This window comes from Sus scrofa, chromosome 10 (genome assembly GCF_054392235.1).
Source record: "Sus scrofa isolate SSC_HxYL_T2T_F1_AM1 chromosome 10, Sscrofa_HxYL_maternal_Yorkshire_Landrace_v2.0, whole genome shotgun sequence".
Taxonomy (NCBI): Eukaryota; Metazoa; Chordata; class Mammalia; order Artiodactyla; family Suidae; genus Sus; species Sus scrofa.
Genome location: NC_139392.1, coordinates 58,031,661 through 58,059,451, shown reverse-complemented (window position 1 = coordinate 58,059,451; position 27,791 = coordinate 58,031,661). Strand labels below are relative to the sequence as shown.

At 43.4% G+C, this 27,791-nt stretch overlaps 1 protein-coding gene across 18 annotated transcripts in view; it reads right to left on the bottom strand.

Annotated features, from left to right (window-relative positions):
* FRMD3 (FERM domain containing 3) overlaps positions 1-27,791 on the bottom strand; it is a 407,701-nt gene that overhangs the window by 200,250 nt on the left and 179,660 nt on the right. The window contains exon 1 of one of the 18 annotated variants that reach the window (XM_021064665.2): positions 2,129-2,278. The exons of 16 other annotated variants lie outside the window; for them this stretch is intronic. The gene's annotated coding sequence lies outside the window, so the exon portion shown is untranslated. Of the gene's footprint in view, positions 1-2,128; positions 2,279-27,791 lie in introns of those variants that run through there. One more of the 18 variants, XM_084979817.1, reaches the window with a different exon arrangement.

Here is a 27,791-nt window from a genome sequence, read left to right as displayed (position 1 = left end):
CTGGTGCACATAATTCACAAACGATAGATAGATATCTAATTCTCCAGTACACACAAAAAGACAAACAAATGTCATGGGCACCTCGATTCCTAGTTCTGTATCCCTATGCCTTTCAGTTTGTTTGATGGAGTTCCATCTTCTTGTTATATAGTTTGATATTCTTATCTTCCACAATCCCAACAGAAAGAAGCCGGCACACTCAATTTAGAATACTTGGGCCTCACTCTCTCATCCATGTAGTTTCCTGGGTGGGGTCCCTACTGGTCAAACCAACTGGAAGCCAAAGGACAAGGCAGGAGCTCCCGCTGTGGCTCAGCAGTAAGGAACCCAACTAGTATGCATGAGGATTCAGGTTCAAATCCTGGCCCTGCTCAGTAGGTCAAGGATCCAGCATTGGCATGTGCTGTAGCACAGATTGCAGATGAGGCTTGGATCCTGCATTGCTGTGGCACAGGCAAGCAGATACAGCTCCAATTCGCCCCGTAGCCTGCAAACTTCCATATGCCATACTGTGCAGACCTAAAAAAATAAAATAAAAAAAAATAAATTTAAGAAAACAAAGGACAAGGCAACTCTTGGGTCAATGTCATTGATCAGATCAGCCTCCTGGGGCAGAGAAGGCACAGAGAGTGGCTCTGGAGAGGCAGACAGAAGGGATCTGGCACTCTACTGTAAGCTGCTTGGAAACTCTTTTTAAATATGCAGAAAATAAATCAGGAACAAAAGACCACAACCAGTGAAACTGTGCTCCTGGGAGACAAAATGGGGATTCACTGTAGACATTACATAAGCTCTTCATATGCAATTCATGAAGGAGAAGAAGGAAAGGGGGAGAGGAAGAGCTGTTCATTATTATTTACCCAACCAAGATAATGTCCTGCATAATTTATTTTCTATCGATTGGACATAAGTGAAACAGACATCCTCAGGGATAAACAATATACCTTCTCGGAAGGGGGCTGTCCTCTTTAAGCCAGCATCTGGCCCTTGGGGAAGGTTACTATTGCAGAGATATAAAGTGAACCTCCTCTTCAACAGGGACTTCTTTATCTGAAGAGCCAGTAAGGGACCTTCCAGCCTCTCCTCTGATCTCCCCTTCATCACCACCCACTTGCTCGGCCGCCCATCCTGCTCCGGAGCCCACTCTCTTTGCTTCATCACTCGCCCTAACTTAGTCCTCAACCATGGTTTCCTTTAGAGCAGGATCCATTGATTTTCTTAATAGGCTTTCAAAGTGTCCATCAAGAAGCACTCAGCTGCATATTTCTGTTTCACCAGCCTCCGTCTGCAAGGTGATCTGGGACAAAGCTCCCATTCTAAATTTGCCTGTATCATGGCACAAAGCAAAACCAAGCTGTTCTGTGCAGGAAGCTGCACAAACCTTCTATTTATCCAAATAGATGTCTGCTGTCTCCTCCACCAGAACGAAGGTCCTTGTGAGCAGGGATCGTGTCTGCCTTGTTCAGCCTGTATCTTCAGAGCCTCACACACTGCTTGGCACCGGGTGGGCTAAATGTATGCTAAATGAACAAGTACCTGGACGTGGCATCCTTTCTTTAACTTCTCCTTGGGCAGCACTTGGCCTTTAGTCTGCCACCCACTCTAACTCAGCTACCTTTGTGATAAATAAGTCCTCTTGTGACAAATAAGTTAAAGAGACGAAAGTATGTCCCCAAAACATCTCTCTCTCTCTCTGAAAAGCTGCAGACCAGCTGCAGGAGCAGAGTCTGCTATGTTGTTTCACATCACAAATACAACGTTGTCCCTTGCTAGGGACAACAATGTCGTGCGAAGCCAGCCGGCTCAACAGTGACCACACTATTTCATCAAGCCCACAGCATTTTCCCAACCACATTCCCCAAATACCACTGCTTTCACCTTCCACTTGACCCCTTAAGGGAAAACAGATGCCCTAAAGCAGAGATTCTCGAACTTCACACACGTGAGATTTGCCCAGAGGGCTTGTTAAAATGCAGATTCCTGCCCCTCCCCTAGAGTTTCTAATACAGTAGGTCTGGAATGGGAGCTAAAATTTTTATTTTTAAGTTTCCAGTTGTGTCAGTTTCCTATTACTGCTACAAGAAATCCCACAAATTTATTGGTTTAAAACAAAACGTTAAAGTCTTACCTTCTAGTTCTGGAATTTAAAACTTTAAGTCCAAAAAGGGTCTCACTGGGCTAAAATCAAGGTGTCTGCAGGGATGTATTTCTTTCTGGAGGCTCTAGGAGAGAATCTATTCTTGTCTTGCTTCTTCCACTTTCTAGAGGTCACACACATGCCTTGGCTCATGGCCACGTTCCCTCATCTACAAAGCCAGCAGTGGCGAGCACGCCTTTCTCACATTGCATCACTCTGATACCGCCTCCCTCTTCCACATTTAAAGGTTCTGTGATTATATTGGATCCATCTGGAGAAGCCAAGGTACCCTCCCTATCTTCAGGTCAACTGCTAAGCAGCCTGAATGAGATACACTCCCTTAATTCCCCATCACCTTGTAATGGAGCATCCCCCCCAGGTTCCAGGGATTAGGAAGCAGACCTTTTAGAGAGGTCATCAGGCTGCCTCCCACATCAGGTAATGCTGAGGCTGCTAGTCTGGGGCCAAGCTTTGAGAACACGGGTGTGATGCTGGCTAATGAAGGAAGTTCAAGGCCCAAGGCGTTGAAGAGGAAGGAAAGAAGAGGAAGGAAGGAAAAGAGGGCGAAGCAAGGAAGTAGGGAGGAATGAGTTGCAGGGGGACCCCAAGACGAGAGAGATGGGGCCACAGACCAGAGAAACACCACCCATTCAATCCTAAGACTGAGCGTCCCAGATCTCACAGAAGGCAGGAGTGATTAAGAAAGAAACCTGCCCAGGTAGGAATGAAACAGCATCCGTCAGAATCATTCCTTTCACCATGCTGCTCCCGCAAGAGAATGCACCGAATGCTGACTAAAAACACCTAAACCTAAAAATATAAGTACTTTCTATGGGATGCATTTGTTATACATTTGGAGGGACCATAAGATTTCAGACGGTGGCAAGACACACAAGCCAGTGCTAATTTTTGTTGTGAACTGGAGTTTTCCATTCTTAGAGAACTTGACTTTTGAGGTCTGCGTTGCTTTTAAATAAAGTCTACAGCTGAGTTTGTTTTTGATTATTTTTTAAAATTTGGGAAAAGAGGAGTTCCCGTCGTGGCGCAGTGGTTAACGAATCCGACTAGGAACCATGAGGTTGCGGGTTAGGTCCCTGCCCTTGCTCAGTGGGTTAACGATCTGGCGTTGCCGTGAGCTGTGGTGTAGGTTGCAGACGCGGCTCGGATCCCGCGTTGCTGTGGCTCTGGCATAGGCCAGTGGCTACAGCTCCGATTCAGCCCCTAGCCTGGGAACCTCCATATGCCGCGGGAGCGGCCCAAGAAATAGCAACAACAACAACAACAACAACAACAACAAAAGACAAAAAGACCAAAAAAAAAAAAAAAATTTGGGAAAAGAAAGGCTTAGAAAAATACCTAAAATGTGTTCATAGTAGTTTTATCAGGCATTGTGATAGGTCCCCAATCTCACAAGCATATTATACGCAAGAGAAGTCATCACAGGACTCATGATCATGAGAGGCTGGTGTGTGTGCGTGTGTGTGAGAGAGAGAGTGTGTGTGTGCATGGGAGGGGATGGTGGAGCTGGTAGGGACTGTGGGGAGCAGAACAGGAAAGATCGGGGAGTCATGATTCATATTCTGTGTTCATCTTAGTCTAAAAAACACATCAGCCAACTGAGAGAGTTAAGTAACTCATCTAAATTTATTTTTGGAGTTCCCATCATGGCTCAGTAGAAACAAATCTGACTAGTATCCCTGAGGACACAGGTTTGATCTCTAGCCTAGCTCAGTGGGTTAAGGATCCACCGTTGTCATGAGCTGTGGTGTAGGTCACAGACGTGGCTTGGATCTGGTGTTGCTATGGCTGTTGTTGCTGTGGCTGTGGTGCAGGCCAGTGGCTACAGTTCCCATTTGACCCCCAGCCTGGGAATCTCCACATGCTGTGGTACGGCCCTAAAAAGACAACAAAAATATTTGTATTATTATTATAGAACAAATGTTCATCCTTTACACTAGCTTTTGGAGGCACTGCTTTTTCATAGAGGAGGAAAAGTGAGTTGAACCAAGCCATGTAACAACCTAAGGTAGACCATGGATGAGAAACTCTGCATGCTCCCTACATATGAAGATTCATTGTAGCTTAAAATAGAAAGTCATATCCTTCTCTTATCTCTCCTTCTAAAACAGATCACATTTGCTAGAAACACAGGGTCTTGTATTTTACTTTTTTATTAAAGTGTTGTTGATTTACAATGTCGTGCCAATTTCTGCTGTACGGCAACATGACTCAGTCATACATATATATAGACATTCTTTTTTTTATATTCTTTTCCATCATGGTCTATCCCAGGAAATTGAATAGAGTCCCCTAGGCTATACAGTAGGAAGTCACTGCTTAGCCACTCTAAATGTAATAGTTTGCATCTACTAACTCCAAATTCCCCGTCTATCACACTCCCTCCCCCCTCCACCTTGGCAACACAAGTTTGTTCTCTGTGTCAGAACCACAGTGTCTTAATGGCTCTGTTCCCCAAATGAGGTGTCCAGCTGGCACTTAGCTTCCTGTAAGATCATGTGCCCTGTTATCCTGTAAACTCTCCTGCAGGACATGGAATGCCAGCAGATCAATGGGAGCATCTCACGGATGGTAAAAGAAAGAGAATGGAAAAGCTAGTGAAGAAAAGAATAATCCAACACATCATCCTGAATTCCCTCAAAAGCCTGCACCGCAGAAAGGGGACCAGTTGGTTTCACAGATGTAGGCGTTTTGCATTTACATTTTAAGGAATCCGACACTTGAAGCCAGTGGTTATACTTATGCTTCCTGCAGGCTCCAAATTAACAAACATACATATTCCACAATCATTCCCAGAGGAGCTCAAAGGTAGGCTCTCCCAGGAACTGGGTTTCCTCAGTTTATGGTAACGGTAAATCAAAACACGCCTTTTGATCTAGAAAGACACAAGTCCTCAGAAGCCCTGAAATGGGCAGCAGAGAATAATGGAAACGGTGATCATCTGTAGAGGGTCAGATCCACGCCTGAGACGCTGTAGATTTTTGCATTGAATCCTCAACATGCCCTGCAAAATGTCTAACACTATCCCTATATTTTTTGTCTTTTTTAAAGTATAGATGATTTACAATGTTCCTTCCATTTCTGCTGTACAGCAAAGTGACCCAGCCACCCATACCCACACAGGTCCCTGTGCTGTACAGCAGGACCCCATCACCCACCCATTCTAAATGTAACAGTCTGCATCAACCAACCCCCAAATGCCTCATTGGTGCCCCGCCCCCGCCCTCCTCCCCACTGTCACACACAAATCTGCCCTCCATGCCCATGATCTGTTTCTGTTTGGTAGATAGGATCATTCGTGCCCTATTTTAGACTCCATGTATGAGTAATATCATATGGTGTTTATCTTTCTGACTTACTTCACCTAGGATGAGAATCTCCAGTTCCATCCATGTTGCTGCAAATGGCATTATTTTGTCCCTTTTATGGCTGAATAGTACTCCACTGTGTATATGTACTACATCTTCTTAATCCATTCATCTATCAACGGACATCTGGGGTGTTTCCATGTCTTGGCTATTGTGACTAGGGCACAGTGAACATAGGGGTGCATGTATCCTTTTGAACGAAAGTTTTGCCCAGATATATGCCCACATGTGGGATTGCTGGATCATATGGTAGTTCTGCATTTAGTTTTCTGAGGTACCTCCATACTGTTTTCTATAGTGGTTGTACCAATTAACATTCCCACCAACAGTGAAGGAGGGTTCCCCTTTCTCCACATCCTACCCCTATGATTTTAATATGAGAAGATTTAGGTTCAAAAAACAAATCACTTGCTTAAGATCACACAGCCAGGGAGTAGCAGAGTGGCGCTCCAAGCTCAGGTCATTTGGCTCCAAAATCTATACAAACCATGGAAACAAAGAGTTATACTTCATAGAAGAGGATGGCCCTGCTCTCCCCTGGTCAGTGAGATAATGGCTGAGCATTATTTTTCCTTATCAAAGTGATGACTTTCCTCTGAATAGGCTAAAATTCTTGCCCTCTCTTCCTTGAAACCAGTAGTCACCAAAGGCAGGATAAATTGTGTGTAACAAAGTTCTCCTCCAGTAAAGCTAACTTCCATGCACACTATTTTCTAGCAAATGTTCTCTATGTCTCATCCTAAACCTGAGAAGTTGGAGGTCAAACTAATCACCAAAGCAGGAGAATTAAAAAGGACAGGAATAGGAGTTCCTGTTGGAAACAAGTCTGACTAGTAGCCATGAGGATGCAGGTTTGATCCCTGGCCTCGTTCAGTGGGTTAAGGATCCGGTGTTGCCATGAGCTATGGTGTGGGTCACAGACATGGCTCAGATCTTGCATTGCTGTGGCTGTGGCATAGGGCAGTGGCTTCAGCTCCGATTCGACCCCTAATCTGGGAACTTTCATGTGCCTCAGGTGTGGCCCTAAAAAGCAGGGGAAAAAAAAAAAAAGGACAAGAATAGCATGATGCAACATTGAGACTCCAAGCAATGCTTTGAATTCTCTGCCCCAGCACTGCACATACACACAAAACCTTGACACAATTTTAGGGGGTTTTGGACTCCCATGAAGCCCACTTACAGACGTATAAGTCAAAAGACCCAAGTTTCTAAGCTGGCTCTTTGGCCATGCCCAGAAAGCTTTAAGGTAGATGCTTCACTCCTCTGTATGAGATGATCACTCCAACCCCTGCCCACTCTCAGGGTCTAAGTGGGGGTGCCTCCTAATCAAGCATATTTAAGGAGAAACATGAATATAAAGAGATGACAAGGTCCCCTATACCGGGTGACAAAACATTTCCAAGATATCATCAAATGTACATTTGTCAATAAATATTTCAATTTCAGAATTAAAGCTATTTGCTACCACACTAAACTTCATTTTCATTCACCAAATGGCTCTTGGCTTTCCCTCACCTCAACAGAACTCTGAGGTCATGTGGGAAGAGGGATAGGCAGATGGTCCCAGAACTCCAGTTGGTGAAATATGAGGGTTATTCCAGCCAGAACAGATGTTTGCATCATCGATTGGCCATGTATCCCCAGTGAACAGCTGGGAAGTGTTCTGTGTCGCCAAATTTGATCAAAAGAATTTACTTTTGAAACAATGATTAGAGAGGATCATTGCATGGAGAAGGCAGGAAAAACAAGAGAAGTCTTAAAGTTACAAAACTTTTTTAGGTCAGCACAGTAACACAGGTGATGTTTATGGAGTAGACGTCCCCGCCCAGGCATGGCTTAAGCCAAAAGGAAGGGAAGGAACATCTGAGCAAAGATGCAGAAGGCAAAGTTTTTCAAGACCCCTTCAGGGGACAATAACAAAAAAAATTTGAAGGGGGGTCTCCTCGAGAGGAAGTGTAATATTCAAGGTGAAAGGTGGCCAATAAAAAGCATCCGTTTCTTTGGTAAGCCAGACGCATTGCACATGAAGGAAAGCACAGACATACACCTTCTGCTCTTCAGGCACATGTCAAATAATAGAAATAACACAGTTTTAGAAAGGGTACTTTTCAGAGTTCCCATCATGGCGAAGTGGTAATGAACCCGACTAGTATTCGTGAGGATGTGGGTTTGATCCCTGGCCTCACTTAGTAGGTTAAGGATCTGGCGTTGCCATGAGCTGTGTTGTACATTGCAGATGCAGCTCAGATCTGGCATTGCTGTGGCTGTGGTATAGGCCAGCAGCTGCAGCTCCAGTTCAAACTCCAGCCTGGGAACTTCTATATGCCATGGGTGCAGCCCTAAAAAGACAAAAAATAGTAAAATAAAATAAAATAATGAAAAAAGGGCACTCTTCAATGTCTTGGCTTAGGGTGGGTCAAGTTATTTTTTTCCTATCCAATTCCAAGACTGACCAGCTCACCATTCTGAGTCTCCAGAGAAGAATGAAAGGGTAGCAGGAATGTTCAGGCTCCTGAACACATTCCAAGGACTGTGCATGGGCTGCTGTAACAGACAAAGACCTTGGGCTGCTCAGTGGTACTGCTTGGCCATGCAGAGTAATAAAACATCCCCCTCCCCAGAAGCAGTGATGGGAACCAGCATAACCCTCACAAGGAATCCTGTAAGCAAAGCCTGGTAGAGTCAAGCTGCGCTGCCCGGTTTGGGAGCCACATACCCCATACCACTACATTTAAATTACAAGCAATTGAAGATAAATATAATTAAAACGTTAGTCCTTGGTTGAACTAGCCCTATTCCAAGTTCTCAGCCACATGGCTAGTGTTTACCATATTAGGTGGCACAAATACAGAAGATCACCATCTTCACAGAAAGATCTCTTGGACAGCACTGGCCAAGAGTAAAGCTTCTTTGAACATTAACATGGGAGTTCCCACTGTGGTGAAACGGGATCAGTGGCATCTCTGAAGTGCTGGGATGTAGGTTCAATCCCCAGCCTGGCACAGTGGGTAAAAGACTCCGACGTTGCTACAGCTGCAGCGTAGGTCACAGCTGAGGCTCAGATCTGATCCCTGGCCCTGGAAATCCATAGGCTGCAGGGTAGCCAAAAAAGGGAAAAAAAAAAAAACAAAAAACAAAAAACAACCTTTAAATAAGTGCATTTGAATCACTTGAAGATCTCGGTAAAATGCAGCTTCTGATTGAGTAGGTCTGGGGAAGAGCCTGTGACTGCATTGCTAACAAGCTTCCAGTGTTGCTCATGGTCCCGGTCCATGGACCACTGATGGGCTGGAGCAGATTCATGGTGACCCCGTTAAATGCTGCCCTTGGGCTGAGTGGTAAATGTTTCTCCTGCCTGAACATAAAGGGCCCCTTTTATGTTCAAGCGGCAGCTCCACAAAACAATGCACATTCGAAAACATATAGAACTTGTTAAATCCTTCTCCTTTGTCTACCTCTCCACATTGCACTTTCTGGTTTTACAAAATTCCAAGACACACAGAAAAATTGTGCAGAGCCCTAAATCTCTGTCTTCGCTACATTTCCACTATCCACAATGGAGATTTCCTTCACAGAAAGCCTGGTGTGATATAACTGAAGCAGCTGTGTTTTGAGATGATAAGAGCAGTCCTTTTGTATCACGGACACAGTTGTAACTCAGACAGGAAGAGTCAGGCACGTGCAGGGATTCAACGTGCACAAACGGGAAGAAAGAAGCTCTTCCAGCTTAAAAACATAACAAGGCGTCATAACAGAAAGGCATAGGAATTCCTGTTGTGGCTCAGCAGTAATGAACCCAACTAGTATCCATGAGGATGCAGGTTCGATCCCTGGCCCGCTCGTGGGTTAAGGATTTGGTATTGCCATGAGCTGTGGTATAGGTCGAAGATGTGGCTTGCATATGGTGTTGCTGTGGCAAAGACTGGCAGTTGTAACTCCAATTTGACCCCTAGCCCTGGGAACTTCCATACAATACAGGCCCTAAAAAGAAAAAAAGAAAAAAAAAGCACAGTGCCACAAGTCAAGACCAAATAATATATCTGTAGCACTGCCACTGTTTCCAACAGAAATAACTCAGTTGGTTCAGTCTTTAAAAACAAGGAGAAAGTCTTACCTATGATGTATATAATTCAACCTTCACACATTATCTCAATTAATCAATGTAACTATCTACACAAAGTGGGCTTTATTATTTTCATTTTTACAGCAGTGAATACTAACTTGCAGAAGAATTGAAAAAAAGCCTGAGGCCTCCCCCAGGTCTCTCTGGCTTTCTAACTAATACTCTTTCCAAGGTCCAGGCAGCACTGAGAAAAAAAAAAGTTTATGCATAGATGAGAAGAGGGAGATGACACACTTTAAGCAAAACAACTATTACAGACGGGCCACCTCTTCTCCCATCTGGCTACTGTTTACTCACCCACCAGTAGGATGCCTCGCCCATGAGTCCATTAAAAGATTAATGCCATCATTAAGGGATTTCTCCTAAAAGTGCTGAGGAAGAGCATAAACCACCATGTTTGTTACTTAATCTTGCTGTGTTTGAGAAGCACATATGGTTAATTACAGGTTAAAATAGATATATGTTCCAGTTTACAGAAGAACTGCCCTGAGCAAAGAGTGAGCTAGTAGCAGAGTCTCCTTCATGAGAATTTGCAGCCAGAGCTGGAAGTCAGGGATGAGACAAGGGGCACAAATACTTTCTCACAACCAAGCTAACTGGCTGAAAAGGTGAAGCGTGAGGCTGGGAAGAAGCCTTAGGCATAGGACAGCCCTAACATTCATCATCCCAATTGGGACACCTTTGAGAGGGAAAGCATGGATTGTCCCAGGCACCCTATCCATGAGGTGTGAAGGGAGATGTTGACTTTTTCCTAGACGAAAAGGAAGCCACCAAGAGCCACCAGATTTCCATTTCAGAAAACTCATTCCAGCACCTGTGTAGAAAACGGGGTCACAAGAGGAAGAGGCTATTAATCTTAGAAACTTTCTCCATTAAGAGATGTGTGCATGCATGTTCACACAACATGCAAAACCATCCAAAGAAAATCCAGAATTCAGGGCTAATTTCAAACCCACTCATCCTGACCTAAATTAGGCACAAAAAAGTTGGATGCTCCCAATGCCAAAGCGAACCCCCCACTCCTCTGCTCCTCCCCTGGCAAGGTCTGCTGCTTTGCACAAAGTGGAGCCAACCCTTCAGGCCACAGGGCGCCATCTGGAAAAGCAACGAGTCATCGGCCTCCACAGGGAAATAGCCACAAAGAGCAAAATGCAGCCAGACAAATATCTGCCTGGATTGTTGGAACCCTTTGTTTGTTCCAGAAATCTGTGTTGAGTGTTCCCTGTATGCCAGACACTACCAATGGAAATATAGATAAGCAAGGGATGATCCCTGCCCTCAAGAAACTTGCTGACAGACAAGGCAGTTGTCATAATACAGGGCGAAGAGCATGGCAGAGGTTGGCCCAGGTGCTAAGAACTCAGAGGAGGGAGCAGCATGTGATGCCAGGTGGAGTCTTCAAGTCCTGGGATTCAGAGCGTGGTCCCCAGACTCCACAGCATCCTTGCTAGGAAAGCTGGATCTCAGGCCCCAACCCAGACCAATTGAATCAGAATCTGTATTTTAACAAGATCCTCAGGTTATCCGCATGCACGTTAAAAGCTGAGAAACAGTGTCTTAAAGGATATGGGTGGGTTGCCCAGAGGAAGAGAAGTGAGAGGGGAGGGCTAAGACCCAGCAAAGAGCAGGAGAAAAATGACCAGTGTGAGAGAGACAGTCCCACTTTGCCAACGTGCAGAGATCAACACGCCCAAACACGGAATACATGATAGGCAAGAAGTGATCAAAGAAACTGCTTCTGAAAAGGGACAGGACCCCACTGAGTCTTTCCTGAGAGCCCTCCATCTTCTTGAAAGGACCTATGCTGGGGACATTTAGAAAGACTGCCCCAGGCAACAGTGGGGAAGGGGCGGGTTTGGGATCCCCAGAGAAACCCACAAGACGTGTCCTGGTTGATGGCGGTGGGGACACCCAGGAGGTCAGGTGGCCCAGGGCCAGCAGTGGGTGAGCAGCAGCCAAGAAATAGCTGGCATGGGCTTGAGCGTTTGGAGACGGAAGCTTCGCTGGTTGTGTGAAACCAAGAAAACAAATGGCTCTTTCTGGAGCCATTTGTTTTCCTCTAATGACATCATTTCCCAGGTAGATTGGTGCTGAAGACATAACAAGAGAAGCACTCAAGGACCTCCCTGCTCTGGATGTCAGTCTCAGGAATGGGCCTTGGGCAGAGTGGGATTCCCTGGGGCATTTTTTCAAAACTCAGATTCCCAGGCCCTATGGCCACACCCTATGAGGAGGTATCACATTTGATGCGCTCACAGCACATCTTTAATGGCAGGATTGTTTTTCTCCCCATATTCGATTCACCCAATACCCATCATTAAGCTCTGGAGGTTATGTACAGGCACCTGTTAGGTTCAGGCAATGACCGTGATTTTTCTGCCAGATAAAGTATCAGTTCATGTTAGTACGAACTGACTCTTCAACTTGATAGAGAGATAATAGATAGATAGACAGACAGATGCCTGACTCAGTGCCTTTATGCCTTTAAAAAAAAAAGACTAGGAAAAAATGGGCAAAAAGCATCAATAGCACTTCACAGAAGAGAAAACTCATATGGCCAGCAAGCGTGAAAAGATGCTCAACTGATCTGTTATCAGGGAAACATGAATTAAAAAACAAGGTCCTATTTCATACCCAGGAGATGGGCAAACATTTTAAAGTTTGGCATTTTTAAGGGTTTCTGGGATTCAGAGAAACCAAAACTCTGACTGCTGGTAGGTGTGTCAATGAGCACAGCCAATTTAGAAAATTATTTGTAAACACCTAGCAGAGGTGAAGGTGGGCAGAGGAGTACTTCCATTCCCAGGGAGAAAGTCTAGAAAAAGTCTAGCACGCATTTGTACCAGGAGATAGGTACAAATGTTTACAGTAGCATGCTCTGTAACAGAATAAAACTGGAAACAATTCAAATATCCAACAAAGAAAAAGGGAAAATAAAGTTCATTTATACAAATATATGTATACACACACACAAACTACACACACATACTATACATATTATGCCTTTGTTTGACATTTTTTATAAATAAAACATTTAAACATTTAGTTCTCAGTTCATTTAGTCATTTATCATTATTATTATTATTTCTACCATTTATTAAGGAATATGCTAATTATCATTAAAATGCTATAACGTATGACTATGACCTTACGGTTGGAGAATATAAAGCAATTCCTTTAGCCTAAGATCAAACAACCAGGAAATACTATAGTCAGATTTGTACCAAATAATTCCAAAGCCCAAGTTCTTTCTTATCATATAACAGGGAGCTTTTCCCAGAAAAATCTTAATCAAAACAGTATATATTAAACTTATTATCTTGATAAAGTTTAAGCACGATAACAAAGTAATTCCTCTAATATTGCTCTAGATATGGAGCCTTATTCTTTTTTTTTCTTTCTTTCTTTCTTTTTTTTTTTTTTTTTGTCTTTTGTCTTTTTAGGGCCACACTCACAGCATATGGAGGTTCCCAGGCTAGGGGTCAAATCAGAGCTGCAGCTGCCGGCCTACACCACAGCGACAGCAAGGTCAGAACCAAGTCGTGTCTGCGACCTGCACCACAGCCCACAGCAACGCTGGATTCTTAACCCATTGAGTGAGGCCGGGGATCAAACCCACATTCTTATTGGACTCTAGTCCGGTTTGTTACCCACTGAGCCACGATGGGAACTCCTAGAGCCCTATTCTTCTTGGAAGCTAAAAACAAACAAACAAAAGAACGAAAAACTCATGTGATACCAACTAATAATAGCACAGTCTCCTTGGGGGAAAAAAATGAAAGCCAATTAAAGTCATCTCTACTTAATCTAGGCTGGATTAATTTGTGTCAAAGTTATCTATAATTCATGAGGATTAACATGAACCATCCGCAGGAAATGTTTCGATAAAAAGAAAATAAACAGCTAACACTGCTCCTCATGGTAACGTGCAATTGATCATCAGCTTCCAGAACTGGTCACTCCCTTCCAATCTGTGGCTCTCCTACTGTGATGTGTCTCCATTGCTTGGGGCTCACAGATAGAGCTCCCTTCTGGTCACTGTCACTCTGAAGATCTCTCTTGATCCCACCTCTCGCCCCTGCTTTTCCACTCAGCCCCATCAATTAGGTGTCCCATCTCCAGCTTTCCTCTTCTGTATCTCCCTCTCCCTTAGATCCTTCCCCTCAGATGACAAACAGGACACCCTCAGAAATACCCTTTTCTTTCTCTCCAATGTGCTCTCCCCATCAAGCTCCCTCTCACTCCCTTCACTGCCCACTCTCCTGAAGGGTCCAGGGCTGTCCCACAGTCCCGTTTCCTTGCCTCTCATGGCTTAACAGTGTCTCCTCATTTACAACAATCCAGCCAACCATGTCCCTTCCTAAGCCCTCAAGAGGCTTCGGTGAGAACATGTGTATGACGTCTTGAAACTCTTTTCTCTCTTGGATTCCCTTTAGCTCCCTATGCTTTTTCCTGGACCTGGAACAGGTCTCAAGCCCCACGCCCCATCTCTGATCCCCCTGGTCAGTACTCACCAGGGCTTCTCCTCGCTACCATTAGCCAGTTTCTTAGATTTGAGACTTGGCAACCACCATGACCTCCTTTGTCTCCCCATCACAAATCACTTACCAAATCCAGTCGTATTTTACACAAGACTGGATTTGTATATGATGACGCTATTGTCGAGCCCTTCCTTAATGCAGTGAAGCTATTTATCCCTAACTCTAGGTCTCAAGAACTCTAGTGATAACAACTTCAAGAGACTCCTGCTTAGCGAATCTCCCTGCTCTTCCATCTCCTCCTCTTTATCCTACAAACCACTTCAGAGAGATCTTCCTCAAGCACAGCCCTGTTTTTGCCACTCTCCCCTCCTTTTGCAGCCACTGCATCTGCCAAATAGAAACCAAGCTCAGTTTGGGAGAAAGTGAGTGATGAGTACCAAGAGTCATATGGGGGAACTTTCACCTGGCTATATAAGTACATAAATATGTATCGCATGTGTCTAGTTAGACACAAATCACAAAGGTCTGACAACGGCTCAGAATAGAAAAGAGTAATTAGCTGACACGCCATCAGTCCCTTCACATATATGTTCCTAAAGCTGTTAAAATTATACAATTATTGAGTTCCTGCAGTGGCTCAGCAGTAACGAACCCGACTAGTATCCATGAGGATGTGGGTTCGATCCCTGGCCTTACTCAGTGGGTTGGGGATCTAGCATTGCCATGATTGGTGGCATAGGTTACAGACGAAGCTCAGATTCCACATTGCTGTGGCTGTGGTGTAGGCCGGCAGCTATAGCTCCGATTCGACCCCTAGCCTGGGAACTTCCCTATGCTGTGGGTGCGGCCCTAAAAGGCACACACACACACAAATTATATATAATATTTATAATATTATATAATTATATAAAAATTATATGTAATATATATAATTATGATACTTTTAATTTTTATTTATTTTTATTAAAGTTGATTTACAATGTTGCACCAATTTCTGCTGTACATCAAAGGGACCCAGCCATACAAATATATATACATTCTTTTTCTTATGTTCTCTTCCATCATGTTCTACCCCAAGAGATTGGATATAGTTCCTGTGCCGTACAGTAGGAGTTTGGAGTTAGTAGATGCAAACTACAATTATGGTCTTAACAACAGAAAAATGTTTTTACTTTCACAAACTTTTTTAAAAAATTCTTTTACGTCAAGCCAGGGAGCCAGAAAACACTCAGCTGTTATTTTATTGACTCTAAAGCTTAAAGCTAGAGTTAGCACATTGGTGGCTGACCAGCCATATCTTTGATATTTAAAAGCCAATATTTAAAAAGTAGAAGAATAAATAAATAAATAAAACGTAAAAGATGCCCCCCAAAGTCTGAAAAACTAGCCTCCCTTGAAAATTCACTGGATCAGGTAACACTCATTGTGCCCAGGGCAGGGAACATAACAAACGGCCGCCCTATGGCCAGGCCACCCATGCCCCTCCCATTAGTTCATTGAGATCATGCTTTGGTCCCTGTTTAAACAATGAGGTTTTATTGCAATTTATGTAACATGACATTAGAGGCCTCTGACACACAAAATGTCCAGTATATATGTAGACAATGGTTTCAAGGCAACACTAATTAGCATTCCTTGTAGACAGGATCTATTGAACCCTTTTTAGGGCCGTACCTGCAGCTTATGGAGGCTCCCAGGCTAGGGGTCAAATCGGAGCTGTAGCTGCTGGCCTACACCACAGCCACAGCAACTTGGGATCCAAGCCACGTCTTCGACCTACACCATAGCTCACGGTAACACCAGATCCTTTACCCACTGAGCGAAGCCAGGGGTCGAACCTGCGTCCTCATGGATGCTAGTCAGATTCATTTCCCCTGAGCCACAACGGGAACTCCAGGATCTACTGAACCCATTAAAGGAGTAGGTGTGTTTCAGATTGTTCATTTCTAGTTTGAGGGGACTGTCCAATTTCGTGGGTATTTGAGAACACAAGCCACTTTAGATGTACTATGTCCTTTATCCAATAAGACTTCCAGCCATAAATGAATACGACACTGGTATAATGTATTCCTTGTTTTGCAAAATGAAACTAGCACCACATGTGCATCCAAATGTTTATTTTTCCCTTGTGAATAATTTATGCTAGTGTAGTTCCAGGAATATGAGTTAGGATGACTTGTTCTGCTCTCCAAAATCATCTTTGTTGTCTTAAAAACTCTAGGACAAACAATTAAACTCCAAAGTTCGAATTTATCTTAGTTTGTTTACAATCCTTATCTTCCTTATTCTATTCTTGTTTTTTTCTACTCTATTTTGACTTGTTACTTTGTATTTCACAGGCAATAATCTTAAAACAGCTTTTGATTCCACGTAGTTTCTTCTCCTTTTAACACTAAGATTAAACATTGGCCATCGCCGCTATTTTAGTTCCCGGGAGTATCAGCTTTTGCTGAACATATAAAGGTGTCAAAAGTGTCACTTGCCTTGGTCTTCCCTTTCCTCTGATTTTTTGATCCTAATGCCCTGTTTCATTTCTGCAATCTTGTAGCTCTCTTATTATTTTGGCTTCCCCAGTTTTGTGCCTGCACTTGGTGACATTTTTCCACACTTTCACCCCACAACCTGATGTGAATTCTAATCAGAAGTTTCCACTTACCTTTCAGAAATGAGCCCTTATCAACAGATCACCAAGTCATAAATATGCTTGCTTGCCAGCTGCCAGCACACCATTGTTGGGTTTTTTTTTCTCCCTTTTCTTTTTTGGCCACCCCCACAGCATACAGAGTTCCCAGGCCAGGGATCAGATCTGAGCCATAGTTGTGACTACACTGCAGCTGTGGCAACACCAGATCCTTAACCCACTGTTTCAGGCTGGGGATGGAAGCTGCAGCCCAGTGCTCCAAAGATGCTGCCAATCCCACTGTGCCACGGTGGGAACTCCTGGCACGCTGTTCTCCAGGGAGAAGACACTTACTTAAATGTGAGGATTTGCTTTATTCAGGGAAACCCAGGGACTCTTCAGAAGGAACCCCTGGCAGCTCTAAACACAGACAATCCTCACTAGGCACTAAAAGACCCGTTTATTACTTGAACTTTTCCCCCCACTCCCTCCCCCTCAGCACTCCCAGATCTAGAGGGTGGAGGGGGCTGTGCCACACCTGGCAGGGCCAGAATCAAAACACAGCAAATAAAGAGCCTTCCCACGCTCCTCCCCTCCTGACGCCTAGCCTCCTCCCAGGATGATGAGCCCTTTATAAGCCCTACCGCCTCCGCCACAAAATGCTCCTACAGCTCTGGCCTTGCCACTGAGCCAGAAGCAGTGTCTGCCTGGGGGGACCCTGCTTCCCTGCACCAAGGAATCCAGGAATCCACTCCCAGGCAAATACCAGAAAACGATGCCAAATGGCAAGCAGCCACCAAGCTTGCCCGGTGGCCCCAGAGGAATGTGACTCTGTGCCCTTTGTGTGGCTGTGTCCCCACAGCCCTGGCCAGGCCCACGGCTCCCCAGGATCCCACTCACATTCCAAGGGGTGAATCACATCTCACCCCTTCCCCACACTATAGAAAATGCTGCGTACAGCCCTGCACCGTCTGGAACTTGCAAGGCTGAACACACCAGCAGGTTGAACTTTTATTTTTTTTTTTTAGGGCCACACCCAAGGCACATGGAGGTTCCCAGGCTAGGGGTCCAGTCGGAGATGTAGCCGCTGGCCTACACCAGAGCCACAGCAACTCAGGATCCGAGCCGCATCTGCAACCTACACCACAGCTCACAGCAACGCCAGATCCTCAGCCCACTGAGCAAGGCCAGGATCAAAGCCACAACCTCATGGTTCCTAGTCAGATTCGTTTCCACTGCACCACGACAGGAACTCCAGGTTACACTTTTTAATCAAAGGTTATAAAATACTCACTCGAAACCTGGAGAAATATCTGTTTGCAAGCATAACATCAAAAAGATAGAAGCTGATGTATACGTTCAAGTGCAAGATAAAAGCGCTTGAATTATTTTCATTCTTAAAATGTTTCTTTATAGAAAAAAAAGATTGAAGGATAGTAGGGAAGCCTATTTAAAGCTTGCTTCCTGCATTGTATTAACAAAAGATGTGCATGCAAGTGACATTTCACCATGTCATAAAATTCTGCATACTCAGCAATAATGATGGAAACAAGAGGTTAGGATAGAAGGTAAGTTAAAGGGAAGAGGAATTAGGCTTTCTCCCAGAACCAAGCCTTGTTCCTCTCCTGTCTTCCTCACAGGCAACAATCTTTAAAAGGCATGAATCAAGAGCTGCCATCTTGGAGTTCCTGTTGTGGCTCAGTGGAAATGAATCTGACTGGTATCCATGAGGATGCGGGTTTGGTCCGTGCTCTCACTCAGTGGGTTGGAGATCCAGCATTGCCATGATCAGTGGCATAGGTTGCAGACACGGCTCAGATCCCACATTGCTGTGGCTGTGGTGTAGGCAGGCAACTGTAGCTCCAATTTGACCCCTAGCCTGGGAACCTATATATGCCACAGATGTGGCCCTAAAAAAGACAAAATAAAATAAAATAAAGAGCTGCCATCTTGCTGAGCTCTGCAAATTCTCCCTTTACCAACTTTCTTTAGAGCAGCAGGGGGTGCACTGTTTGAGACTGAAGGGAGGCAGAAGCTTCTTCATAGACTTGGCTCTCTGAGCCTCAGTCTCCTCAACTGTGAATTGGGACAAGTGTCCCTCCTTAAATGAGATGGTACATGTGAGGTACCTGGGACCCTACCTGACAGACAGCAGGAGCCCCCAAACCCTCAACTCAACTGTCCCTCAACTGAAACTTAACCACAATAGACTAGTGGGGTTTCTGGGTCAGTAAGTCATTTTAACAAGCTTTTTAAAGCAAACTTGTTCATACCAATGCAGACGTAAGGCATGTTTATAAGCAATTCACTCCTAGTGTCTTAAGACTTAAAGCTTGCTTAGGGATTCTTGTAGTTTTCAACATAGAGCAAGGGGGAAAGTGTTGCTTCATGACCTTTCCTTTATTTATTTTATTTTATTTTATACTTTACTTTACTTTACTTTATTTTATTTTATTTTATTTTATTTTATTTTATTTTATTTTATTTTATTTTATGTCTTTTTTGCCTTTTCTAGGGCTGTTCTTGCGGCATACAGAGGTTCCCAGGCTAGGGGTCTAATCAGAGCTGTAGCCTCCGGCCTACACCAGAGCCACAGCAACGCGGGATCCAAACCTCGTCTTCGACCTACACCACAGCTCACCGCAACGCCGGATCCTTAACCCACTGAGTGAGGCCAGGGATTGAACCCACAACCTCATGGTTCTTAGTCAGATTCATTAACCACTGAGCCACAATGGGAACTCCCATGACCTGTCCTTTAAAAAGGAAGCTCTAGTTAATGTAAGATTCTAACATCTGAATCCCTTATTTAGTGCCCTTGTTTAGTATTTCTCCAGCTTGGCAGACGCCCACGTGGAAGTCAGACCTACACACACAGACTTCCATTTCATTTCCTCCTAGTCAGTATGCAGAGTGCTCTCAATGTGCTTCATCAAATTTTTAAGAATCACCTGGGGAGCTCATTTACAATGGAAATTCCTTTGGAGTCTCCTGGTGGCTCAGCGAGTTAAGGATTCAGCGTTGTCACTGCTGTGGCACAGATTTGATCCCTGGCCCAAGAACTCTCACCTGCCACAGGCCAAAATAAATAAAATAAAATAAAATAAGAGATTCCCTGTCCCATCCCAAGATTTGATTGTAAATCTGAGGTGGATACCAGGAATATACGTATTTTTTACCAACCCCCTGTCCCAGTGACCCTAAAGTGGTCTTCAGACCACAGTAAGGAAAAACTGGCCAGGCTGTAGCATTCAAAAATCCCCTAGGACCTCAGAACCTGACTTGAAACAGAAGTTGAATCCCCACAAACCAATTATTAAGAAAACATAAACCTGAATATGCACAGGTCTGGGAATTCCTGGAGCACCGAGCCTCCATGGCAGCCATGCTCCACACCAACTCCGTTCACTCATGGTTCAGTTTCTGAGAGAGGGGTGTTGATGTCTCCAACTCCGATAGCAGATTCATCTATATCTCCTTGCAGTTTTATCAATTTTCGCCTCAGGTAGTTTGATGCTGTATCATTAGATGCATGCATGTTAAGGATTATATCTTCCTGGAAAAGTGACCCTTTATCATTACATAATGTGCCTCTCTCTTTCTCTTTCTTTTTGGCCATGCCCATGGCATATGGGAGTTCCCAGGCCAGGGATCGAACCTGAGCCATCCCAGTGAAAATGCCAAGTCCTTAATTGTTAGGCCCCCAGGGAACTCCCTGGAAATCTGCTTGTCTGAAATTAATGTAGCTATTCCCACTTTCTTTTGATCATGTTATCGTGGTACGTCTCTCTCCATCCACTTAATTTTAACCTATCTTGAAGCGTATCTTTATATTTGAAGAGAGTATCTTGTCTACGACATACAGTTGGGTCTTGTTTTTGACTCACGGCTCCCAGCTTCACTCCAACTCCTGTTCACCCTGCTCCCCTTCCCCTTGACACGTCTCCTGAGGCTCTGATCATAGACTATAGCTTTTCATCATTTTCTTTGAGATTCAACAGTTCCAAAAGAAAGAAATGATTGTGGAAATCCATTAAAACCATTTGTTGTTCTGTCACACTGGGGGTCAAATCATGGCTCCCAAAACATAATTAAATAAAGCAACTGACTCATAAAATGGTCTGCACAGCAGGCATTACAGAAGACAATATTTAGCTTTTTTCCTAAATAAGAATCTAGTGTTTGAATTAATCACACATTTTTTTCCTTCAGTGAAATCTAAATTAATAAGATGTGTTGTACGTCTATGTGTGTGCTGTGGACCTGTGCAAGCACCAGAGATCCACCCCTTAGCAAAGCAAACCTTGCTTCAGGCAACCAATAGACAATTTTAAAGTCTTCACTCAAAAATAAGAAATATTGTAGCTTAGAAGCTAAAAGATAAAATAGCCATTTTACCTGTATTGAAACCAGTACTTTCACAAGATTTGTTTAAAACTCTGTTCTGGACCTAGATAAAAAATACACTTTCATTTCTAAATCACACCTTCCCCCAAAGAATCATACCATTTAAAGATATACATTTTTACCCTATGACTGAAGTTTTCGAACTTGGACAAAGGTGGGGGGAGAAGGCGAGGGAGCTGGACAAGAGAATAATATCAGTTCAGATGGTTTCCCTCGAGGCTGTCATCCCTGAAAATCATCACAGCCTAGCACACTGGAAAGAAAGAACAATGGGACAAAAAAGTGAGACAATTTTCAAAATATGGGTACCCCTGAAATATCTAATTGTTTAGAATTAATGTCAAATAAGAACTCAGAAGACGGTTCCATGGTTCTATGTACTGTCAAGAAATATTATCTGAAAATTGGAGATAAGGTAAAAGGACAATGAGGTGCCCTTTCAAGGTCACACAGGACACTGTCTCACAAAGCTACCTAAAGGCACCTGATGCTTTATTGAAGAGAGGTTTGCTTAACTTAATGTTCATTGCTCTGTAGGATCCAGACACTGTAAAGTTAGATGTTAACTTGTAGAAGACTGATAAACTATGAATGATTTCTGTTCCATAGGAGAAATAAGCCAAAGATTACGATTTTATCACTTTATATAATGTTGCATATCTGTCATATCTCAGAAAACCTTATGTATTTCAACTTATTGAAAATTATATGTTGAGATTTTTCTTTATCATTTGATTCACCCATCTTCCTGTCTTGGAAGTAAATGCCTGCTCTGTTCTTTCACTTTGAAGCCTGAGCTTAAAAACTATTTCCAAAATACCATCAGCCTAGGAAGGTTCTATCCAGCTCTACAATTGTCACTGGTCCATCACTAAGGACCAGGGTCACAGTGGCTCTTCCTCCAGCCAACACCAAGCAGTCCTTTCTATCAATCCCCCATTCTTGGACCAGGCTCAGACTAAGCATTTAATCGAGGTGCAGAGACCTGGGTCTTCCATGGAAGCAGAACAAAATGCAAAGAAAACAAAGCCAAGACATACTTGCATCTTTTTAAGTCCAATACATTGTTTGCTTTTTGCTCCAGGGCAGGAAGCTTGTATCAGACTCAGCATTTCAGAAGAACATATATGTCATGGGAAGTGACAGAGCAAAGCTAAATGAATGAAGCAGGGGTATCCTCAAGAGCCCAGAGGAGAGTGGAATGAAAGAAAGCCAGGGAAGAGAGACAATGAGGGCATGTGAGGGCACGTGTGGGAAACACACTTACTTTTGCAGAATCAGCCTTCACTCTTGGCCTCACCTCCCACACACTGGCTGTTCTGGTGCTATAAGCAGAATCCCAGTGAGGCTGGAAGTGTCAGTGCAAGGCTAAAAATTTCTGCCAAATTACTATTAAGCATACCAAGAAAAGATTGGACTCAAGGAAACACCTTACTGGGTTGAAAGAAAGGAGAGGAAGGAAGGAAGGAAAGAAGGAAGAAAGAAAAGAAAGAGAGAGAGAAAGAAAGAAAGAAAGAAAGAAAGAAAGAAAGAAAGAAAGAAAGAAAGAAGAAAGAAAGAAAGAAAGAAAGAAGAAAGAAAGAAAGAAAGAAAGAAAGAGAAAGAAAGAAAGAGAGAGGGAAAGAAAGAAAGAAAGAAAGAGAAAGAAAGAAAGAGAGAGGGAAAGAAAGAAAGAAAATGTATTTTCCAAAGCAAGCCATAGAGTATAGGGTGCTATAAACACATAGAACGTGACCCCAAAGGGCTAAAACCTATGCGGTCCATTTCTCAAATTACCAAAACAAACACTTCCTGACTATTTGGGGAAAATCATGATTGTTACTTACAGATGTCCTAGATGGGTCTGGAACTTGGGTACTTAAAAGGAATCACCAGGAGTTTCCTCCCAGGCTACATGTCTCAGAAGAGAGTGAATGCTTTTTCCGCACAAACACACACTTGTATGATCAGACCTGACCAGGGGCACAGTGCCAGCTTTAAGCCAAAAAATCTTATTGGGGCAAGATTTAGAACGAGTCTTCCTTGTCTACGCATTCTGTGTGACACACAGATCACAGGCCATCGGAAGCTGCTCCTGCCTCTGGGTGGTACCTCTGTCTAGCCTTCCTCCCATATAAGAAATAGCTGCAAAATGTCACTGTCCAGAGGAAGGAAATTCTTCTGGATGAAAAGAAAGGAGATACCTGCAAACCCTAACCTTGTGTGCACTGCACCTCCAGATGCACATGAACTTCTTTTAGAAAGATGTCTGTGAATAATTACTGCTCACTGCCCCTGTCCATTCTAAGCCCCGGAATCTTGATGCTCGCCAGTACATAGGGGTCACACTCAGGAAGAGAAAAGAGAGAGAGAGCCAGAAAGAAAGAAAGAAGGAAGTCTAGGAAACTATATATAATCATTCCTTTTTGACTTAAGATTTTGGATAAGCAATGAGGTCCTACTGTATAGCACAGGGAACTATATCCAATCACTTGTGATAGAAGGTAATATGAGAAAAAGAATGTATGCATATGTATGACTGGGTCACTTTGCCGTACGGCAGAAATTGACAGAATAGTGTAAATCAATTATAATACTTAAAAAAATTATGAATATGGTAAAATATGATTTGGTTCATGACAGGCACATTTTTTTCAATTGTTTTAATTTTTTATTTTTTGGCCATGTCCACAGCATGTAGAAGTTCCCTGGCCAGAGATCAAACCCAAGCCACAGTAGCAACCTGAGCTGCAGCAGTGACAATGCCAAGTCCCCAATCACTAGGCCACCAGGGAACTCCAGGAGCCATAAACATTTTATGTCCATAAATGGTTAGGGTCCATACAGGCTCCACAGTGGGTTATAATATTAGTTTCCAATTCCTCTTCCTTAAGGACATGATAACAACCTATAATTAACCAAGGGAAGGTTCCTATAAATAATGGGTCTAGATCCTCTTCCCTTAGTAACCACAGGGAACATTTCTTCCTGGATTCTGGACTACTCTCAGGAGCCTACTTCTGGCTTATTATGGACCAAAAAGAGCCTTCAGTCTTCACTGGTTATAAAACACTGAAGCACCCCTCTCTCTAATGAGACCACTCTTGTCCACCATCTTTCTTGTAGCTTCTTTCTGCAGGATCAGCACAGTGCTGAGTGGAGAGGAAAGATGGAACCCCCTTCATGAGATAATAGAAATATATATGTATTTTGGTCTCTGCCCTCAGTTCCTGGCACAGAGCTTCTAAATCCCTTGTAACCTCATCTTCTGTTCTAATATTTGGTCTTTGACTCTGGTTCCTGACCCAGAGTTCCTAAATCCCTTGGAATTTCCTGTGTGATTGTAATGTCTTTAGTTCTAATGAAGTGACTCTTGGTGGGCTTCTGGATGGCTATTGATCACCAAAAAGACCAAGCTCTGATTAGAAGCTTAGAATTTTCAGCTCCACCCTTAATTATCCAGAGAGAAGAGAGGGGCTAGAAATGGAGTTAATGATCACACCTACATGATGAAGTCCCCATTAAAATCCCAAGAATACAGGGTTCAGAGAGCTGCCAGGTAGGGAACACATACTAGAAAAGTGATGCACCCCAAATCCATGGGAACATTCAGGACCCTCTGAGACTCTGCCTTGTGTATCTCTTCACTTGGCTGTTCATCTGTATCCTTTATCATATCTTTTATAAGTTTGCGTTTCCCTGAGTTCTGTAAGCTATTCTAGCAAATAATTAAATCTAAGAAGGAGGAAGTCATGGGAATCTCCAATTTATAAAGTCAGACAGAAATTGTGGACAATCTAGGGACCCACTACTTGTGATTGGCATCTGAAATCAGGAGCAATCTCATGGGACCAAGCCCTTAACCTGTGGTTTCTGATATTGTCTCCAGGCAGATAGTGTTGGAATTGCGTTCAATTGTAGGACACCCAGCTGGTGACTAAGAATTACCTGTTGTGAGGAAAAACTCCCACACATTTGACACTGCTATATGTTATATGTAGAAATTGTTGAGAGTAAATCCTAAGAGTTCTTATCACAATGAAAATACATGTTTTTCCTTTTCTTTTCTTTGTATCATTATGAGATGAGTCACTAAATTTATTACAGCAATCATTTCATGATGTCAGTCAAGTCATTATGCTGTACATTCTAAATTTATACAATGTTATATGTCAATTGTATCTCGATAAAACGGGAAGAAAACAAAAACAAAAATTCTCACACATTTGGTGTCAGAAGTGTGAGTAGTGTGAGAATAAAGTAAAAACATGAGAGGAAGACTGAGTTTTTCTTTACACCCTCTTAGCAAGAATTCTCTCTTTCTGTTTGGCAAGCAGTTGAAAATGGGTTCTCTGTTATGCTGAAACTTCCTGAACAGCACCAGATTACATCCATGTTGCGAATATCTGATTAGTAGGTGGAAGCAGGATGATGAAGAGCTATGTGTGCCTTGGTAAAGTGTTTGGCCTTTACTTTGTAGGCAATGAGGAGCCAACAGAAGTTGTGCAGTCCAGCAAGTTATAATGATAAGTTAACCGTAAGTTAACAAAGGTAACACAAACAGTAGGATGTATAAAATAGGGAGAAATTGGTAGAAGATCAGATAGAAGGTGCTATTCTACTATTTATAATTCATTTCATTATAAATTGGAATGTTTTTTTCGAGCAGGGAATTGCTTTTCAAGATCTATCTCAGGGCCCCTAAATCTCACTCCCGTCTACGTTAGTGGCACTATTTCCCCAGCATTCGTCATCATGGGAATCAGGGAGAGTGATCTTGGGCATAGATAAGTTTGTTGGCACAGACTGGCTGGCCAAGAGAAAGCTCTTGTCTCTATCAGCAGAAAAGAACAAGATCAAGACCTCTTTCTAGCCACTGACCGCAGGCTTGGATCATTTCAAAGAGAGCCCTGACCCTGTACTCTTAATTCTGCAATCCAAGTTATGCCTAAGGACATTATTTGACCAAATTACCATCTAGATAAATGCGCACAAACTCCCCTTGTAAATGTAAACATAATCAGGATGTCAGTGCTCAGAGTAATAGTCATGTGGTGCTCCCCAGATTCCAATGACCAAGGGGAGTATCTATCCAGCTTCTGATGGCCCCTAAAGACCCCCATTTCTGGAGTTCCCATCGTGGCTCAGTGGTTAATGAATCCGACTAGGAACCATGAGGTTGTGGGTTCCATCCCTGGCCTTGCTCAGTGGGTTAAGGATCTGGCGTTGCTGTAAGCTGTGGTGTAGGACACAGACACGGCCCGGATCCTGCGTTGCTATGACTCTGGTGTAGGCCAGTGGCTACAGCTCCGATTCGACCCCTAGCCTGGGAACCTCCATATGCCACGGGAGTGGCCCAAGAAATGGCAAAAAGACAAAAAAAAAAAGACCCCCCTTTCTGTGCTAGTGACCCCGACTCTCCTTATTCCTACAGACATGATTCAATGGACCGGCTCCCAGCTGGACCACCATCATAGGGCCAACTGTCATTTCCAGCCTCCCAGGGCAATTTTTGATAATCATAGTGCATATAAAAATTGATCACAGGAGGAGGATTGACTATCAATATTATTATTCACATGGAAAATATCCACTGGGGGGAAAGGGTGAAAGGCTAAGCTATCAAAGGGAGTGTAACACATAAGTGCATAAATTTCAGTATCAGACACATTGGATTTCAAAGCCAACCCTGTGAGCCCATGGGCAACTCACCTTACCATTCTGAGTCTGTTTTCTCATCTATAAAGTCTAAACTGGACCTTTCAGCATTGGAGAGACGATTTCAGATGCTATCTGTGAGGCACCTAACACAGTCTGGTTCCCAAGAGGTATGGCAGTCATCTGGGCTCCTTTCTCCTTTCAGGCTCATGGTAGAATTGTACTTTCCAGCTCTATTTAAAGTAGGTCTTGGCCATGTGACTTGTGTTGGCCAATGGAGCTTAGAGAGCCAGTGAGATAGTCAATCCCTTCACACACGCCCTTCCCACCACTGTGGTGGTCATGGAAGCATGCCAGATGAAACCTCTGCCTTCCTGGGTCACCATGTGATCATGGTGAGCAGAAATCCCCTACAGGAGTACATGGGATATTATTACATGAGCAAGAAAAGAAATGCTGTATGAACTCACCAAGAGTGGGGTGTGTTTTTGCTACTGCAGAATGGCTTATTCCATAACTGACTAAAAGAATAGAAACTCAGTGAATTCTAGCTGATGTGATTCTGCTTTTATTATTTCAAAACACTTGCCCTTCCAAAGGAAGGTGGGAACACTGATGAAGTCAAAGATTCTAACTGAGTGGAGGAAAGACTGATCCCAAGGCAGTTCACCAGGCAAGGCCCCTGACACATGAGTTATTTAGCCTTAAAAGAAGCAAAAATAAATAATCTCAGTTCCTAAATCTGAACTATGCTTCCATGAATCACAGATGTAAAAGGTCACATTGAGCAGAGTAGGATAAATACACAAAAGGGCTTCTGCAGATTAAAAGCTCTAGCATTCTGGACCCCAGCCAGAATGATCATAATCCAAGAATCGAGGTCAACAGCCCTGAAAAATAAGTCTTAAGTATTTCCAGCATTTAAAATTCCCCAAATGGACCAGAAAACATCTGTTCCCTAATCTGGTGGGGGTGGGGAGCTTCACTGCTAAATAGTAGT